The sequence below is a fragment of the Megascapheus bottae genome, chromosome 4 (assembly GCF_031878675.1).
Source record: "Megascapheus bottae isolate mThoBot1 chromosome 4, mThoBot2.hap1, whole genome shotgun sequence".
NCBI classification, from domain to species: domain Eukaryota; kingdom Metazoa; phylum Chordata; class Mammalia; order Rodentia; family Geomyidae; genus Megascapheus; species Megascapheus bottae.
The window spans coordinates 61357584-61374233 of record NC_143512.1 but is presented as its reverse complement, the minus strand read 5'-3'; the positions used below and the strand labels follow the sequence as shown (position 1 = coordinate 61374233).

Genomic DNA, 16650 nt, shown 5'->3' with positions numbered 1-16650 from the left:
TGGACAGAAAAGTCCCCTTGAGGCATCTCCAATTAAACCACTTGAAAACTGGAAGTGGTGCTGTAGCTCAACTGGTAAAGTGCTAATTGAGCACAGGGGGCTCAGGGACAGCACCCAGGCTCTGAGTTCAAGCCCTACAACCCAAACAATCAAACACACTAAAATATAATGTGGTTAATAATGACTATTTCTGGATAATAGCAAAGTTTACATTTGTTTCTCTTTAAAGGAATCCTACAAATAGGTAGGAGTGTGGAGGGGAGATGCTGGGAATCTAACCCACTTGTCCTGCATGTGCTAATAAGCACAGACCACAAGCTCCTTTACTACTACTCATAAATGGTATATTTCACTAAGATGAAATAGATAACAAGTAATTTCCCAAGTAGAAAATATGGAAGTGTAGCATGTAATAAACCAAAGAGGTTTGCCTTTTAAAAAAGCAAACTAAAAAAAAAACTGGTTCTAAATTATAAAATCAGTTACAACATTATGAAATCATGATGTATAAAACCAGTTTTGCCTATATGCTTGAAGACAAAAATGTAAATTCTCTCCATGCCCAACTTTGCACCAGAAGGCCAGCCCTGTGGTTTCTTGCTTGAATTATGGTAATCTCCCTGACTTGATCTTCAACAGCTAAAATTACACCACACCTCCTTTAAACTAGAAACATAGAGTACATGATAATCAGTCAAGCATTGAATTACTTAGTTCTACCCAAGAAAACTTCCTCAAAAGGCATCAAATCAAGAAGATAAGGACAATTATATCACAACTTTTACAACAAATAGAGTAAATGTCTTGGCTTTTAAAAAATAAAGAATTTAATAGAGTTTGAGGATTAAGAATGAAATTTTTTTCCAAATTAACTTGGAACTTCCCTTCAGCGAATAGTACCTGGTTTTGTACAAACCTGGCTTTCTTTTACAATATCGTGGAAACTTTGAGTTGAGAGAGAAACAGATGCAACAAGCAATTAGAGAGAATACCCTATCCAATAGAGTTGTAAGGTACACCTTTAATACTAGGAATTTTTTAACTCAGTAAAGTACAAAAATAAATGAATAAAATGGACCAAAGTTCTAACCTAGAAAGAAACAATTTCAATTAAACACAACAGTTTATCTATCTTTAAAAAAAACAATGAATTTAAAGATAATGAGTTCCATGCTTTGCCATCTAAATACAAATGAGTTTCCTATTGTAGAAGATGCAGCATTTTTTCAAGGTAATATCATCCATCAGCAGAATCAGTGACAATATCTATACAAAAAAATCAAAGCTTTGGAGTCGTTTAGCACATAGCAAAAGAGGGGTGGGGGGAACTAATGTACAAACCAAAAGAAGGAAGTATGTTTTTAGACAATCTAGGAAAGGTTAAAAATATATAAACAAAAAACCCAAGAATTCATAATTATCTTAATGTGGGCTACAGAAGGGACTGAAGCTGACGCTAGTTTTGTCTGGTCTTGAGAAAGAACTGCCAGAAAAGTGATTAAAATATCTAGTCAGCTGAAGGAAAAAGTCTAGTCAGCTGAAGGAAATCCAAAATGGATGAGTAAAATGAAATTGCGAACCAAAAACAAATTAAAGGATCACTAGAGCCTTCCTCAAACATGGACGAATCTGCTTCCTAAAGCTGGAGGAGAAGATTAAAAAAAAAAAAGAAGAAGCAGATGTTTGTGTCATTGGCTAAGGTCGAGATGGAAGAAACATTGCTGAGAAAACCCAGATTTCCCATTCAAGAATCATCTGGTAAAAGTAGAAATCCAGACAGTTGAGTCTTCTCTGATTAGTTCTTTCCTTGAGTCATTAGCAGGAAAATGAAAGCTAGAGAACATGGATCATTATGAAATCATTATGAACTTTGTTTTAAAAAGTGGCCTGGCACCCTCTCTAACTTTATAATTTTTGAAAAGTTTTATTTTGGAGCTCAGAGAAACAAAGTATTCATTTCTTGGTGACAATGTTTTTATGTTTACTTAGCAAATATTATTTATATCTCAGGTAAGAGAACAGAGAAGCTGGGAAGCAATAACATTCCTATTTTTTAATTTTCTTTTAATGACAACCTCAATCTGTTATAGCCACAAAAGTGGGCTGGCCCCCGAAGCTTGTTAGTCAAAAAATTCTGAGCACCTGCAAAACTCTGCATGCGGCATCAAGTGAGGGCTCTGAAGAGGAAGGGGGAGATTCACATCTATATATTTTTTTTCTTTCCTGAGTCATTTTAACTTTCAAAAAAAGTTTAGGAGACACATTTTTTCCCTTTGCCAAGAAATAAAAAAGCAGACAACAGCAAGCAATAAAGTAGAATCATAAGAAATACTAAGCAACCCAAAATAGAAGAAAAAAAAAAAAGGACAATCAGTGGAAGACTAGAAAAATAGAAGAAGGAGGCAATGAGCAATCACAATCTACAGTTCAAGGCAGAGTTGCTCTGAAGCCAATTTCACCCAAAGAGTAAAAGGAAGAGGATATGCGGAAGGAGAAAAGGAGAGGTCAGCATGAAGAACATCATTCTCAAAACTCCCGAGGAAAATATCCAAAAAGGAACCAGGACTATCTTCTTAGGTTTCATGATAAGATATGATATGACTAGTACAAGAAAAGACAAACCAAACAAAATAAGATCTTAAAGGGCCAGGGGAAAAAACATCTATGCATTCAGATATCTATAGTGAAATGCCTAAAGACTGCAAAAGTGAGTGGCTATTAGTGAATCTGTAAAACACATAGCTAAACCAGGTGCTGTGGCTTATACCTATAATCCTAACTACTCAGGAAGCTTAGATCTGAGGATCACCGTTCAAAGCCAGCCTGGGCACAAAAGTCCCTAAGACACCTAGCTCCAATTAACCACCAGAAAACTGAAGTGGCTCTGTGGCTCAAAGTGGCAGAGGGCTAGCCTTGAGCTGAAGGTCAGAACACTCAGATCCAGAGTTCAAGCTCCACAACCAAAACAACAGCAACAAAAATAGCTATCCATGTCATACATATTATTCTAGGGTTTATGTATAATTATATTTTCAGGACCTAAAAACAGAAGTGAATATGATTTTGAGGCTATTACTAAAACATGGCAGATTGGGTGTCATACCAACAAAACTTCTAAAATGCCCAGTGAAAATAAACTGACAATAAAAACAAAAATGCTCTGTGAAGAAATTCTCCTCATGCTTGGGAAATCAGACCTAGAGATGAAATTAATCTCATATTGTTACTGTATCTGACTTTGTTACCTGGCATATTGTATATATGTTTATTTGTTTATTTGAAATAGGGAAGGGAAGAGAGAAGACCAGATGATTGGAAGAGGGTGAGGGAGGGAAAAGGGGACAAAAACATGAGAAAGGGTATCAATGTGTGAGAAGTAATGCATCCACTACCTGACTAATGTAACTCTCTGCATTATCCCAACAATTAAAAAAAGAAAGAAAGGAAAGAAAAGAAAATCTCATGTTTGGGAAACCACATACCTAGGGATGAAATTAATCCCATGTGGTTACTGTATCTGACTTTGTTACATGATATATTGTATATATATTTATTTGTTTATTTGAAATAGAGAAGGGAAAAACAAGATAACTGGGAATAAGGGGGAGAGGGGACAAAAACATGAGAAGGGGTATCAGTGTTCAAGAAATATGGGCCAGGAGTTTAGTCTAGTGGTAGAGTGCTTGCCTAGCATGCGCAAAGACCCGAGTTCAATTCCTCAGTATCACATACATAGAAAAAAGCTGGAAGTGGTGCTGATGTTCAAGTGATAGAGCTTTGGCCTTGAAAAAGTCCAAGAACAGTGCTCAGGCCCTTAGTTCAAGTGCAGGACTGGCAAAAAAAAAAAAGTAATGCATCCACTTCCTGACAAATGTAACTAACTGCAACCCCTCTATGCATTACCCCAACAAAATACAATTTAAAAAATACAATATTTAATGTGATTTTACAAAGCAAAAGAATATCTTGTTAGTGGTCATAAAACCAGACTGTTCACACCCAACCAAAGACATACATTTTTCATAGAATTAAGAAAATTCACTCAAAAAATAAGATTGTGACATCAGGTGAGAGAATTAATAGTTACCTTCTGTTCATAGTCTGCTAAGTTCTAATAAGTTGCAGAATACAGATAAACTGCTTGGGAAAGTCGGGATGGAAATCTTGAGGAAAAAAATGGCCATGCTATATTGGAATTTGTAATAAAGCAGGAAGTAAGTTCTGAGCAGACAAAAAATATATCCTGGTGCTTGAAAAGCACCTTGTCCTGCCTTCAGAAAAGTTGGACAAGAGAGAAATAGGATTAAGCGGTCAGAAACTGAAATGAAAGAAAAAAAAATGGGCTTAGGAAAGACATAAGGATCTCAAAACTCCCATTCTGACAGTGTAAACACAGGTTATCTTGATGAAAAACAGAATCATATAGAAAATATACACACATGCATACATACATATAATCATATATACATATATATAATCACTGATAGCTATGTGCCTCCTTGTATTTTCAAAATGGCTTGTACAATTCCTAGGATTCAGGGAGGTCACCTGAAATCTTAAGAGGAATATCTAAAAGTATAAAATTGGAATAAGCTGAGGTTTACCCAAAATGATTTTTTAAGAGATAAAAGGGAGGGTAGCTGCTGGTACACTTTTGTTGTTGAAGTTGGAAAATTCACAAGGAATGATCATCACTAAAGCCAGGCATTGCTCCTCAGGAGGCTGAGATCTGCAAATCATGGTTTGAAGCCATCACAGGTAGGAAAGTCTAAGAGACTCATATCTCCAATTAACCTCCAGAAAGAAAAAAAAAGCCTAAAGATCACATTATAGAATTATTGTGATATCTCTAGTTAGAATGGCCAGGATCAAGAAATCTAATAACAACAGATACTGGAGGGGATGTGGCCAGGAGGGATCACTACTACACTGTTGGTGGGAGTGCAAACTCTCATTCAACCACTATGGAAAGCAGTATGGCAGTTCCTCAAAAGACTAAACATAGAGCTTCCCTATGACCCTGCAATTCCACTACTTGGCATTTACCCAACCGTCCAGAAACAAGGGCATACTAAATCCACTAGCACAATGATGTTCATTGCAGCACTATTTACCATAGCAAAGACGTGGAACCAACCCAGATGTCCCTCAGTTGATGAGTGGATCAACAAGTTGTGGTATTCATACACAATGGAATTCTATGCTGCTGTCAGAAAGAACGACATCGCCCCATTTGTAAGGAAATGGAAAGACTTAGAAAAAATCATATTAAGTGAAGTAAGCCAGACTCAAAGGAACATAGGCTCAATGGTTTCCCTCATTTGTCATAATCAGTAAAAACCTTGGGCTCTCCTAGCAGAGATTTACAATAGAACAAACCCTAGGTACATAAGGCCATATAGTATGACACTAAATGAAAGGCCCTCCACAATATAGAAACAAAAGCCATATAATGAGTGATTGTTGTCCTTATTGTATTATGTTATCGCTCATGTCTTTTGCTGTGCCTTGGTTATCTCATATTTTTATAGTATTTCACCTTGTTATCTGATAGATTTTATATATGTGTATTTGGTTATTTGAAATAGGATAGGGAAGGAGGGAAAAAAAGATGAGTGGTAGGGGGAGGGGGAGGGAAATGGGGACCAAGGCATGAGAAAGGGTATCAATGTTTGTGAAGTAATGCACCTTCTATCTGGTGAACATAATGTAACCCTTCTATTAATTATAATAAAAATATATGAAAAAAATTTTAAAATAATTATTGTGATGTGAAAAATGGCAACAGTATCAGTAGACAGAGATGGCAAATATACTCCTTTTCAGAATGAGTGTCAGCACACCACAGCATTAACACATTAACAGGATTATTACATAGATGGTATGTATGAAAATAATGAAAAAACTTATTGGATACTAGTAAAATATTCCCTCTCAATCAAGCCCTACCAAAGGAACTTCCTTAAGTTATGATCAGTCAACTAGCTCATGGACATACGAGGGGAAAAAAACACACAATATATATTTCACAAAGCATCTGAACAAGTTCCTTTCATATGAGTTTTGTAGATATATAACAAATGAATTTACTTTAAAGCAACAACATCTATAAACTAAGCTCCTATTAGGCTGAGCAAGGAAGAAATAGATAAGATGCCTGATCTGAAGCAAAGATCGTAGGAAATAATTCCAAGAACAATTAATGATACAACAGAAGCTTTAAAGGAAATCTCTGGTGGTTTTTTCTTTTCCTGTTTTTTAACTACAAGAGGAATATGTATTTCTTCTTTTTTTGTAGAAGCACTATTTCAAAAAGTAGGAATGGACTAAGTATGTAATGGCTGGAAAATGATTTAATGTTGGATATCCAATAAATTTTTATTCAGTAACATAAAAAAGAATAGCGGTAGCTCTGTGTGCCACAACTGGGACAAAAGCATGAAAGCTTTGTGCGAAGGGAAAGAAGCCTGGTAACCAATCATAATATAAAACTATTCCTATAAAGTATCCAGAATATGAAAAGCTATTGGTACAGAAAGCAGACTTTCTTGTCTCGCTGGCTTCAAACCTCAGGTCCTCAGATCTCAGCCTCCAGAGTAGCTATGATTACACTATGCTATGAGCCACTATTGCCCAGCATAGTTAGATATTTTCATTTTCAAGTTGTGTCGAGTTGGGGAGGCGCCTGAGATTTGAACTCAGGGTGTGGTGCTTGCCAGGCAATTATCTCCCATGTGAACCACACCTCTGTCTCTATTTCCAAGCTATGGAGTAACTGAAGTTTCAAATTCTACTTATACTAAACAAATGCTCTAATACTAATCTACAGCCCCAACCCTTCAAGTTCTTCTCTTAAACAGCATTACTAAGATATAATTCACATCCTATTCAACTGGGCCATTTCGTAGATGCAGTCACTGGTTTTAGTATAGTCACAGACCTGTGTGCCTATGATCACTGTCTCACTTGTCAGCCCCATGCCAACAGAATTCCTACATCGATTAGTATTCATCCCGTTTCCATCCTCCCAGACCAAAGCATGTATTTCTTTAGGAATCTACTAAAAATCTACAAAGGTTACTCATATATACATAAAATATTCATTCTTTACCTATAAAAATCCTTCATAAGATTTAAGCAATTGTTATCAGCCCGTGATCTTAATCTTCTTACTCTCTTGGCCCCAGTTTAGCCCTCAGACTTGAAGAAAAATTCATTCTTTAAAGGTTTCATGTTTTTGATCCTGCCCAACTCACAATCTTTAACATGGTTTACACGAAGATAAAGGGCAAAGGGTGTGGCACTACTGGCAATTCTAAACAGATATATTCCTGTGTCTGTTACAGAAGCACCTTCAGGTTCAATCCTGAGTAGTGAAATATACATATATATAATAAAAAAATCATTCACAGAGTCCAACTACTCTTTTAGATGCTCCAACAACAATAAAATCCCAGAGTGAACCAATACTTTCATAATACATTTATAAAGAGTCATTTTGTTTGTCTGATTATTTCTTTCCTTGCAACGAAAGCAAGGTACCTGAGAAAATTCTGATTTGTGGTACACAAGAATAGTTGTGTTTCTTCACCTGATCATGAAGTTTCCTTGTAAAATTATAGATACTACTAGCTATATGAGTAAGTACTTTAATTTTGATTGCACAACTCATGGCTCACTCACATTTGTTACTACGATATCATTTTCTACTCTAATCCCAGTTCCATTGCACAACACACCACCACATTTCCTTCTCCTATAATTCCACTGTGAATTGGTGCTATGTTGCACATTTTCTTTTTTTTTTTTTTGGCTTTATCTTTTTTTCTTTTTCTTTTATTTTATTCTTAAACTTATAGTGCTAATTTATTCTCTTGGTTTTTCTTTTCATTTTCTACTCTGTTCTATTCTATTTATTATTTTGGAACTGGAGATTGATTTTTAGGGCCAAAGCTGTCCTGTCAATTTTCATTTCAGATTTATTGCTGATAATATTGATAATTTTTAAAAGAATGTCCATGTCCATTGGCAGGAACTGATTTTCATCTTTCACAAAGTGAAAATTCTAACAAGCTATGGCTTGGGTGGTCTGCAAGATTATAGCAATGTCAGAAATGGTGGAATTTTACCAAGTCTTCTATGTCTTCTCTGATGTCTGTTTTGGTTCTTTTTTTGTAATGTATAGAAAGGTTACAGTAATATTCACCAGATAGTAGTAGGTACATTACTTCTCACACATTGATACTCCTTCTCATGTTTTGGTCCCCATTTCCTTCCCCCAACCCGCTCCCAATCACCTTGTTTTCCCCCATTCCCTTTCCTGTATCAAATAATCATATATACAATATACCAGGTAACAAAGTCAGATGCAGTAACAATATGAGATTAACCAAAGGGCAACAAAACAGAAGAGAAATAACATAGTACACTAAGAACAACAATCATATGACCCAGCAATTCCACTACTTGGCATTTACCCAATTGGCCAGAAACAAGGACATGCTAAACCCACTAGCACAATGATGTTCATTGCAGCACTATTTACCATAGCAAAGATCCGGAACCAACCCAGATGCCCCTCAGTAGATGATTGGATCAACAAGTGGTATTTATACACAAAGTAATTCTGTGCTGCCATCAGAAAGAACATCGCCCCATTTGTAAGGAAATGGAAAGACTTGGAAAAACTCATATTATGTGAAGTAAGCCAGACCCAAAGGAACATAGGCTCAACAGTTTCCCTCATTTGTAATTATTAGTACAAACCTTGAACTCTCCTAGAAGAGGATTACAACAGCGCAAAGCCTAAATATGTAAGGCCATATAGGATAAAGCTAAATGAAAGGACCTCCAGAATATAGAAACAAGAGCCATACAATGTGTGATTATTGTTCTTAATGTATTGTATATATGTTTATTTATTTGAAATAGGAAAGGAAAGGGGGAAAAACAAGATGAGGGGAGGGGGTTAGGGGAAGGAAGTGGGGACATAAACATGAGAAAGGGTATCAATGTGTGTGAAGTAATTCACCTTCTATCTGGCGGATGTAACTGTAACCCTTCTATTAATTACAATTTTTATATATATAAAAAAGGACAACAATCACATAAGGCAAAGCTCTTGTTTCCATATCCTGGAGATCATTTCATTTAGTCTCATCCTATATGACCTTATGTATCTAGGTTTTGTGCTATTGTAATCCTCTGCTAGGAGAGTCGTAGATGTGTACTAATTATTACAAATGAGGGAAACCATTGAGCCTATGTTCCTTTGGGTCTGGCTTACTTCACTTAATACGATTTTTTCCAAGTCTTTCCATTTCCTTCCAAATGGGGCGATATCATTCTTTCTGATGGCAGCATAGAATTCCATTTTGTATAAATACCACATCTTGTTGATCCAATCATCTACTGAGGGACATCTGGGTTGGTTCCATATCTTCGCTATGGTAAATAGATGTTGCACAATATCTAGGCAAGCACTCTATCACTAGGCCAAACTCCAGGCCTTATTGAACATTTTCTAAATATTAGAAACTACTTTATATCTCTTCTGGAACAAAACATGCAAAAATTAAACGGCATGCTTTTCAAAGTGGCTAACAATTAAACTATGTGCTCATCAAATGGAAGAATAATATAAATCCAAAACAAGCGATTAATACAATGTTTACTGCTTTGTGTGTGGGGGGGGGAAATGTCGGGATTCAGGCAATACTCTTAATATAAAAATTTTATTTATCATATCTTTTTCTAAAAGGAAATTTCATTAGGACTACACAGCTAATCCAGAGAAATAATTAAAATATATCTGAAAGGAACTGAAACATTCCTAATGTGTTCATTCAAAGCACAAGCTTTATCTAAAATAATAAGAATAAATTGACACCATTATCACCTACCCCAAGACAAATAGGGAGGCATGATCTAATTAATAGAATTAAACTAGAAACATTTTTTAATGAAGAAACAGGAAGAAGAAAATTGGGTTGAGTTTTACAGCCACACAAAAAGACTGACTATTAGTGTTCCAAATAAAATTTTAAAAGGTTATTCTGTAAAACTGTTTCTTCCCATTTGGGGTTGCTAATCATTCTTGAAGTTTTTTAATATTGCAAGAGCACAATATTTAACACATAAAACACACAGTTGAATTGGGTTAAATGCTCACATTTTCAGAACACAGTTAATGGATGCTAAATCTAACAAAGACTGTGACTTGAATTCAGCCTGTGAATGACTCAGAAAATGCTAAATTTAAAATTATTTAGTATGTGCAGTAAACTAAGGCTTTCTTTATTCATTTCATCTTATATATGTTCTCCATGTTTTCATTTCTGTGGAGCAGTAAGCAAAGTGCAGTCCTCTTTATTTCATAAGAAAATTAAAATGTCACACTTGTTTACATTTTTCTTGATTTAGTAGGCAGTAGATATAAGATGAAAAAATAAAGTTCAAAATTAAATGTCCTCTTTGCTCTCTCTGTAGGTCAGTTTTCAACTGGAGATATTTAATTCCTGGTTGAGTTTAAATATATCATCACATTCTCCAATGTTATTTTAGCAAAAATATAAACAGTAGAACCACACAAGCAATCCTATGGCTAGAAACACTTGGTTCCAGTTTTTTTCCAAGTTAAACATGGAGAACATCACTAAGAAAGCAAGGCCAATCTTAACTAAATGTCTCCTTTGCATATAGATACCCCATCTCTGAAACACACTATATTTCAAATTGGACATGACAATTAGAAGATACACTCTGGAGCTGGGAGTGTGGCCTTATGAGAGAGTGCCTGCCTAGCATGCATGATGCCCTGGGTTCAATTACTGGGCACGATATACACAGAAAAAGCCACAAGTGGCGCTGTGGCTCAAGAGGTGCCTTGAGTAAAGCTCAAGGAAAGTACCTAGGCCCTGACTTCAAGCACCAAGACTGGCAAAATATATAACATATATATTCACCCTGACCCTGAAGACAGAATTTTCCCATTCAAAAATAAGCGGGCATATAAATTGGTGAAGAACGATAATTAATTGGAGCCAATATTTGTAAGAGAGTATTTTGTTCATGTGATGCCAATGTTATATATTTTGTTGATCTTTATAATTGAAAAATAAGACAAGAGCTGAGTGCTGATAAATCACACCTGTAATCCTAGCTACTCAGAAGGCTGAGATCTGAAGATTGTGGTTCAAAGCCACCCTTGGGAAGAAAAGTTCATGAAACTTGAGACTTATCTCTAATGGGCCAGAAAAAGGGGGAAATAGAGGTATTGGTCAGGTGGTAGAGCACCAACCTTGAGCAAAAAAGGCCGAACAAGAGTTTGAGGACCTAAGTTCAAGCCCCAGTGGCAATACAGAAAGGGAGAAAGGCAGAAAGAAAGAGAGAGGGTGGGGGGGAGGGAGGGAGAGAGGGAGGGGGGGCAGGCAGGCAGGCAGGCAGGCAGGCAGGCAGTAGTAACTGACGTAGAATACTAGATATGGAGTCAGAGATATAAGTTCTGTTTTCTGACCTATCAGCTAAATCTGTGAACCTGTGTGAAACATTCATGATCATTTGATTTGTAAGTGTAAAGTTGGACTGTAAATGTTGCCTAGGATTCTGTTCAGCCCTTGAATGCTATATAAGGCTACATTCTTCTCATATAGTCCATATAACATGTTCCCAACACACAGTATTGAACAGTATCTAAGTATTCGGTTCTTGGACCCTTCTAGAGAACCCTCTTAAATGTAATTCCATGTCCTTCAGTTTATCTTCCATATCCTCTGCACTTGTAGACTTGTTATGCCAATTCTATCCTGAATAACAAGGTTATTGCACTCACAAGGCCAGTTTGTCACCTAATTTATAGGCCATTGTATATTTGCTTAACTACCATATGGCGTGTTCTACTTTAATGAAGAAATAAAAGCCTACCTAATGAAACATGCTGTCTCTTCTAGACAGCATTAAAAGACACACCTTGAGATAACCTGATTTCAGAGTAATCAGAGGTAGGCGCAGTAATAAGGAAGAGAATTACACATTATCAAGTCTCTCTGTGCAGGACCTGACAAAGTGCTCAAATAGAAAGCCATCAGAAAGAAGCACTGAGTGTGGGGGAAAAAAATGTATTTTTGCTTTCTTATACAGGAAGGATAATGATGCCAATCAAGGAGAATTGGCAGAACATTGTTAAACTTCCTAAGTGGTATCTGTATTGTAAAACTGATGGCTTAGCTATTCAAACATAATATAAAGAACATCTATTATGTGCTAGGCATTGTGCCTCCAGCTGGGAATGCAGAGATAGGTGAAAGAGGAAAAGGAAGAGGAAGAGGAAGAGGAAGAGGAGCAAGAAGAAGAAGAAGGAGGAGGAGGAGGAGGAGGGGGAGAGGAGGAGGAGGAGGAGGAAGAAGAGGAGGAGGAGGAGGAGGAGGAAGAAAGAAGGAGGAAAGAAGGAGGAGAAAGGGAAGAGGAGGAGGAACAGGAGGAGGAGAAGGAGGAGGAGAGGAAGAAGAGGAAGGAGAAGACGGAGGAGAAAGAGAAGAAAAAGGAGGAAAAGAAGGAGGAGGAAAGGGAGAAGAAGGAGAGGAAGAAGGAGAGCAGCAGGGCTAACAAGAGCAAAGGCCGGGAGTCCAGAAAGAATGAGATTTATCTGCACAGGGTAGGAAAGGTTTGGGGGTGCATTAGAGTGGTATCATCAGGAAAGTCATTCAATATTTTCAATTATTTTAGAATAAGGAAGCTGTTGTTAGGTCCTAATTGCTAATAGGAACTAGTAACAGCTCACTTGATCAAAACAAGTAAGATTTCCTTCATACTTCAAAAAACTCACAAGAGAGTTCAACTTAGCTAAAGCTGCTAGGGCAGGTTTTCTTTTTAATTTTTTATTCTTTTGATAATTGCAGCTTCTCTCCAGGAAGGATTTTTTTTAACACTTTGACAATTACCTTCTCTAACTTTTTATTTGTTGTTGTTATTGTTTGATTACTAGGATTTGAATTCAGGTCCTTACACTTACCTGGCTGGCTTGCTCAGTAAGTTACGTGGAGACTGATTCACACAGATTTTCCCTGGTGGGCTGGCCTCTCAATCTCAGACTAGAATTACAGGCGTGAGCTGCCGGCACTTGGCATATTCTCTCACTTACATTAATTTTGGCTGTGGATCTGGATTTTCTACAGGTCTAGTAAAAGGCCACTGAACTATTTAAATATATCTTATATCTGATGCAAGTTGCTTTGATTACGATCATGACAAATACAGAAATGTACGTGGAAGAAAATATAGCCAATAATAAAGAAGGAACAGTGAAAAAGTTCAACACTTCCTTGTACACATTTCTTGCTTAAAGAATTTATGTAAGTTAAGCCGGGCGCAGAGGCTAACGCCTGTAATCCTGGCTACTTAGAAGACTGAGATCTGAGGATTGGGGTTCAAAGCCAGCCCCGCGCTAAAGAACGTGAGACCCTGATCTCCATTTAACTATTAGAAAATGGAAAGTGGTGCTGTTGCTCAAGAGGTAGGGTGGTAGCCTTGAGCTGAAGCGCTCAGGGACAGTGCCCAGGCCCAGAATTCAAGCCCCATGACCCACCAAAAGAAAAAAATTTATGTAAGCCATGCCGTTATTTTTTTGCCACATATTTTGTAGCATTAGTTAGTTTTACAGGAGGACTTCAGGCTGACATGTCTATGTATACATACATAGAAGTATATCATGATCAGATTCACTCTGTAACTCTTCATTGTCTCCTCTCCCTCATCCTACTTCTTCCCAGGCCAATCTCAGCAAGCTTCCCTTTTCCCTTTTCACTCATGTATTTTGATCATATTCGCTCTCTTTGTTTACACTCACCCTCATCTCCCTCTAGGTCTTCCTCCATGACCTGTTTTCACATTCCTGTCACTCATTCACCTTTAGTGCATACTAATTGTTCAAAGGTTTTTCACTGTGGTATTTCACACATGGCTACACAATGTTTTTGCACATTCCTGTCACTCATTCACCTTTAGTGTATACAAATTGTTCAAAGGTTTTTCACTGTGGTATTTCACACATGGCTACACAATGTTTTTGTCCCACTGCTTACCTTGCCTCCTCTCACTTTCTCCTACCATTTCTCCCTATTATTCAACAGTTTTCAGTTCATTTTGTTTTGAGCCTTTAAACTGCCTTCTTCTAGTGATATTCTTGAAGCAGAAAAAAAAATTTGCAGATTAACTCCTTTAGAAAAATAGCAGCTAATTTGTAAAAATGAAACAATCTTACCTAAGCCCTAATTATCACTTCTGTATTTGTAGACTAGCTCTACATTTGAAGTGGGGGGAAAAAGTAACATTTCTTGACAAGGTCTCTAGAAGGAGTAAGGAAAGCCACTATTCTTTTTAATAGGAGTGACTTTAAAGTCACAAGCTAAATTCTTAACAGAAACAGAATGAACTGATGAGTAAGATGGAAGTTGTGAGTAAACGGAAGGAGAAGGCAAAATTAGAAAATGGATTCTTTTGGTCATTTTTTGCAATAAGATTTTTTTAACACCTCATTGTCTTCCTTTCCGTCAGTCACACTGTTCTCGAGTATTTAATGAACTCAGGGAAGGATATTACAGATAGATTCCAACGCCATTATGTCATGTTTCAAATGCCCTCCAGTCCTTTCTTCTTTTCTCTCTGTGAACAGAATCTATGTCCTACTTTGCAACAAGGCCATAGTGTAGGAAATCAATCATGAATTGTAGGAAACTGTGCAGGAAAGTGAGAGCTGTCTCAAGACAGTGCACATAAAACCAGCACCTTATTTGCAGACCAGACTTTGGGGGTGCCTCTGCCCGCCACAGTTACTATCTCACTGAAAGCCTTCTCCATCCTTACTTTCATCCACGACTATTATGGGTGACTGCTGTGCTCTTCCTGAGTGCTGAAACTGGCCATGTACTTGTTCCTCTCTTGGGTGAAGCCTCCAGGAGTCTCCAGGAAGCAGGGTTTGAACCTTCACTGGCTGGCTTTAACGTGTCAACTACAGCCTTGCACCTTATCTTAGTCCCTCCTAAACACTCCTTTATCTAAATAGAGGCTCAAAAACAACAAAAAGTATATAACACATAAAAATCATGAAGAGATAGAAACTTCCAATAAATACATAATCAAATAATCAACTTCCCTTGCCAGTATAAAGTTATAGAAATTAAAAGTATAGGACAGCATTTTTCAATTTCCTAATTATCAAAAATGTTTAAAGTAAAAAAATGTTTAAAGTATAATATTCATATTGTCAATAATGATGCAAAAATATACTTTCATATGAGGTGTTAACATCCAAGAAGAACAATTTATCAGTATTTACCCAAACTCCTTAAAATGTTAATACACATACACATCAGAAAACCACCTTTAAAGACTGGATCAAAACAGATAATCAGACATGCATACAGAAAAAGCACAAATATTCACTAAAGCATCATGAATGCTAATGGAAGATAAAAAAATTAAAGTCCAAATAATAGAATTGTTGATATAACAATAAGATAGTCTTCTTTGGCAAATATTTAGTGACATAAGAATTATACCCATGTTTTATGTACTGAAAAATATATATAAATGCAGTTCTCATTTTACTTTTTTAAAAATGAGACATGTGTGAACAAACAGGAATTAATAAAATTAATCCAAGGCATTGCCCGTTTCTTTTTTTTTTTTTCTCATAGGTCTTTTGGTTTCGTGCAGAAAGTTTCTCTACACCCATTGCAATTCATCTATTCCAAATTCCTAAGAACTATGATGCACAGGAAAAGGATAAAATGCCCAAGGCCCATCCCTCCTTCTATAAATAAATGTATCTATAAATATCTACAACAAAGCACTAAGAAACAGAGAAAGCACTGTGGCATTAATGCCACAAAATCACAGCCCACCATAATCATCAGAACCCTACACATCATTGACTACCTTGATCTTTTCTTTTGTTTTATTGTCAGGATAATGTATAGAGGGGTTACAGTTACATTCGTCAGGCAGTGGGTGCATTACTTCTCTCACATTGATACCCCTTCTCATGGTTTTGTCTCCGTTCCTCCCTCTAAATCATCTTATTTTTCCCCCTTCTCTCCCCTATTTCAAATAAACAAATAAATATACATAGAATATACCAGGTAACCAATACAGTAATCAGATACAGTAACAATATGTGATAAACCATAAGGGATAAAAAAGTGAAGAGAAATAACATAGTACATTAAGAACATTCACACAAGATAAAGCTCTTGTTTCCATATCCTAGATTTCATTTCATTTAATCTCATCCTAGATGACCTTATGTACTACCTTTATCTTTAAACTGAAAAATTGCTGTTCTGTTTACAACTTCTTTCACATCCATCCCGTCTCATCCATTAATCAATGACATGGTTTAAGACAAGCTTCAGGCCTTATGCAAGCAAATCCTTGTGGGGATATAACAGTCATACATTCTTACTACATTCCCAAGAAGCTCCAGAGGTGGGAATGTGTGGTTTTTGGTAAGCCAAGGACCTGACTCAACATACAGCTGGCATAAATTTCTAGCCCACTGCCATTTCCCATATGGAAGTATTCTTTTATCTATACATAATCATTTACTCAGTGACTGAAAATGTAAGCTTGTTATTTATTAAAGTAGGTACAGAG

The 16650-nt window shown here is 36.6% G+C and overlaps 1 protein-coding gene across 1 annotated transcript in view; it reads right to left on the bottom strand.

Annotated features, from left to right (window-relative positions):
- The window catches only part of Oxct1 (3-oxoacid CoA-transferase 1), a 124557-nt gene that overhangs the window by 67350 nt on the left and 40557 nt on the right, over positions 1-16650 (bottom strand). The window lies entirely within an intron of this gene.